Below are 4,744 nucleotides of genomic sequence, written 5' to 3'. Positions count from 1 at the left end.
CTCTCTCTCTTTCTCTCTCCCTCTCTCCCTCCCTCTCATTCTCTTTCTGATTTCTAAATAAAAAACATCATACTTAATTGGTGGTTGAAAATCATATTAAAAAATCATATTCAGATCAATCGTTTAATTGAAATATCTTCGAATATAGAAAGTTTGAAAGAAAACTTGAATAAATTTATAGATAGACAAAAATTATATTTTAAGTGTATAATGTTTGAATTATGAAAGAAGTATAGAAGAAACAGAGTAAAAGTATAGATAAAACAAAGTATAGATAAAAAAAATGAATAAGACTTATTTTAAAATAAAGATTACTTGGCATTAGAAAAATTAATCTGATATTTTTAAAATAAAAATTTTATTAAGCTTATTAAAATAAAAATTTTATTAATTTTATAACAAGAAATCTTCTTAACTCGATCTCTAACTGTAAATAGAAATCATTCGCAAAAAAACTTATTTTGAAACAAAGATTGCTTCGCATTAGAAAAATTAATCTAACATTTTTAAAATAAAAATTTTATTAACAAGAAATCTTCTTAACTTGATCTCTAACTGTAAATAGAAATCAAAATTCGCAAAAAAAAAAAAAAAATGTTAAAAGAACATTCAAGTTATTCATTCATTCATTCATCAAGAAAATAAAATAGAAAATTTGAGATTGCAAAATATTATATATAAAACTGTAATTAGATTTATAATTGATTTTTAAAAGGATTAAAAAATTAAAATCAATATCTTTAGTTCTTAGAAACCATTACTGTGTTATATAGTTTTAGAAAATTAAAATGCGAATATATTTAAAAGTTCAATGTTACTCATGCACATTCTTAATTCAACATTTTTAATTTTTAATCCTAATTCAGAGAATAAAATTTATACATAGACTATATTAAAAATTATTGTTCGATAATGATTTTCCCTTTGAATACAGTACTCAGAAAGTACAGTTAATAAGAAATCTTAAGAGTTTTATTTTCTAATGTATTTACATCTTTATAATTACGTCAAAAAAAAAAAAAATAATTATCTGTCAAATATTGTAATTTTAAAATTCTTCTTTTAAACTTATTCTAAAATAATTGTCAAACAATTATTATAATTTGATAGACACGATTATTGATTTCGCAACATTCGCGCAATTACTTGAACAATTAGGTTATTGATAGATAGCTATATTATTCGAATGAATATATTTATGCGTGCTAGCATATGATTTCTATTACATATTTATTATTATAGTAATCTAGTACATATTTATTATTATAGAAATCTATTATTAGTAGTAGTAATAGTAAAAAAAATAGTATTAAAATATCAAAAAATTTAAATTTTTAAATACAAAGAAAAAAAGACAAATGATCCAAAGTATTCGACAATCGAGCGCAAAATACGAAACTCAAGATTCACAATCAACCATGACAATTTTCCCGTATTCATCCTTTATCCACTCTTCCATTCATCATAGGCCGTAAACGCCGTAGCACAAAAGGACCCCAAAATCAATTTAGCCTCTATCAAGCATCCACGGAGGAATTCGTCGAGCGTTCAAATCTCACAGAACGAATTCAACCGCATTCCAGCTCGGTTTCCCGCGTTTCCCAATCGCGGTCCTCGCGGCTATGAAGGGTTACAAATGACCATCTAACGAGAATAGACGCGGCCGTCTCTTAACGAGGTGACGTCACAACAATAATAAACAATTGCAGCCTTTCGTAGGACCACACCCTAACGAGGCCAAAGTTCTGGCCCGCATCGAGTCCTATTGGCGAGACGTGACTGCTGGCATCTGTTGTTCTATAGACGAGGGAACGGTTGAATTAGTCGTAAGTCAGTCAGCCACGGCTTGTTAGCATCGTTAACCCTGACCCTGGACCATGTTCGCTCGCTCTCGGCGATGTCCCGTTGCATTATCGAGCGGAAGAGAAGCTTTGATGAGACAAATTTCGAGAGAATAGAATTTCATTGGCAATCAAGATATATAGGCCATGATGAATTAAAAAAACTTACATTTATTATTATTGAAGTTTCGGATATGATAATTGATGTATTTTTAGTTTTGAATAAAATAAATTTTTTCTCTAAAACACGATTTATAATCTAAAGTTTTTAACAGTAATTCTGTGATACCAGAAACTTTAAATTTTTAATTATGGAAAAGATATTTTTATTATTGATTTCAATGATTTTAAAATATATTATTAAGATTACTTGAATAATTTTTTTATTATATTTATATCCGATTGAAGTTGGTTTTCGATTTATAATACAAAAGTTTTTCACATTATGAATTTGGATTGATCAATTTAGAGATTTATATTAAGTTTTGATTCACCAAAAACTATTATATTTATATAAATATAAATTTTGTAATATTTACACAATTATAATATATAATCTATGAAATAATAACAACAACAACAAATATGAAACAATTTACAATATAGAATTTAATTAAGTGAAGCCTTTTATTTACTAATTTACTAATTCTTTTTTTTGTATTATTTTGATATTTATAGAAAATTCCATTATAAAATCTCAGCTTCTATATTTTTATTTTCAAACATTAACAAATATCTAATATAATTCTAATATGTATTCTTTCTTCATTTTTTATGAAATCTTTTAACATAAATACTTTCAATGATTCCATTTTATTCTAAAAATTACCTCTATTGCATAGTGATCTGCGAAAGTTTATAAAAATGTAAAATATCTTAGATTTTTTAAAGTGTACTTTAAGAGAATCATCTAAATAAACAAATATTACAATACGTTACTATCAATCAGATACGAGTACATTTGAAATAATATTATTTTAATACATTACATTAATCAGACATAAATTTGAATAATATTGAAATAATATTCTTTTAAATATTATTATATTACATAATTATTTAATATAATTAAATGTAAAATAATAATTATTCTTAAAATAATTTGAAATATATTATAATATATATAATATTAAAATATAATAACAATTTAATTTTATTTGATAAGTGTCCATAGTTATAATAAAAATGCAATCAATTTCATATTTACATATTGTTTTTTATTTATATAATAGAATATCACGATTTTTGTTTAATTATTTCAACAGTAACTTCTTCCAACCAAATTTAAAATCAGAAAAATTTATTCAAATTTATTCAATAGCGGATTAAATTGTTTATAACTTAAACAAATAAGTAAAATTTTCATATTTCATATTCAAAATCAATTATTCATAAATATCCCATTTTTATAAACACCCTGTATACATTCGGCGCATCGTGACATGGTCCGTTCACTTTCGACCCGGCCATTTACAGCAAGATTTGCGTGAAAGTCGAGGGAATGCGGTGCGGTGTATCAAGGACGATAGCAGCGATTACATCGATCCCCGCAGTGATTATTCCACGAGGACTCTACCGTTCGTGTAACCGTGGGTTTTCATCCTCGTCTCATTCATTGTCCCCCCGATCGGTTGAATCGCGATCACGCACGTGCACTTTCAACGCGGTGATATAATGAAGAGCCAGGTAGAATTTTACACGGCGCGCGCGCACAATTGGGACTACGTTTCTCTGGTCCCTTTTCCTGTAACAATGGAGACGTGTGATCCTGGCCACCTCTTGAAAAGGAAAGTTATGTTTTCTTGCGTCTTGCCTTGGGATCATATTTCTACGGATAATAGCCGAAATCGGTGGAGATTTCGGACATCTTTCTCGCTATCATCTCGGGTGGAAATTTTTGATGTTGGGGAGAGTGTATAAGAGTAAATAATGGGACAGGCGAGTTTAATGCTAGAATGTAGTTTTTTATCGTTTTAATCTTCCTCGGCTGACTACTGTTGACCTTATTCCACTTAGAAGTTTGTATTATCTGTTCTATCAGAAGAAAAATTGCGAATCTTTTTTACTGAGGCATTCAGGTCGTTGTTGGTTGAAATACTGTTTAAAAGAAACTTGGTCAAATGTGTTATAATTTGATGTTATGTAAGAGACCGGTTCGGAACGTGGATCTATGGTAACCTTGGTCAACTCCGAGAAGGAATCGATTATTTTTTGCGATCACAGTGCCCAAAAATGGGCAAAGAATGGTCTGAAGAAAAATGAAAGTAGGTTGGATTGAAATATCTCCAGAAAAACACAATGGCTTATAAATAATAGGATATTTAAACAAAGTGTGAAAAAATGACTGATGTTTATGTGAATATCACTAACAAATAATGAAAACGATGATAAATACTTGAAAAATAACTGAAAAGTTATAAAAATCTGTAATAGTTGTCTTATTAATGATCTTAAAATATATAATATGTACATATTATAAAGAATATAAGATATTAAAAAAAAAATGATTTATAATATCACGAGAAATAAAAATATTAAATTAATCAAATATAAATATTGAATTTTTTTTTAATATATGTTTGTATATGTTTGTATATGTTATAATATATATTTTTTTATATATTCAATATGTTCAATATTACGTATAATCAAAATATCAATTTTCCAGTTTATACATTTGTCTGAACATTTTAATTATATTTTTTTATTTTAAATATCAAACAAGTTTCAATAATTTAAAAATTATTTTAATAAATCAATGAATTGTAATAACAAATAATTATCAAATAAATAAATTCTGTTATTTTATAGTTTATAACTAATTATTATTTATTATTATTAAAAAGAAGAATTTTATATTATTAAAAAAAAGTTTATGACATAATATATTTTGATATTTATTC

The sequence above is a fragment of the Apis dorsata genome, unplaced genomic scaffold (assembly GCF_000469605.1).
Source record: "Apis dorsata unplaced genomic scaffold, Apis dorsata 1.3 scaffold_113, whole genome shotgun sequence".
NCBI classification, from domain to species: domain Eukaryota; kingdom Metazoa; phylum Arthropoda; class Insecta; order Hymenoptera; family Apidae; genus Apis; species Apis dorsata.
Note: the sequence above shows the minus strand (reverse complement) of the source record.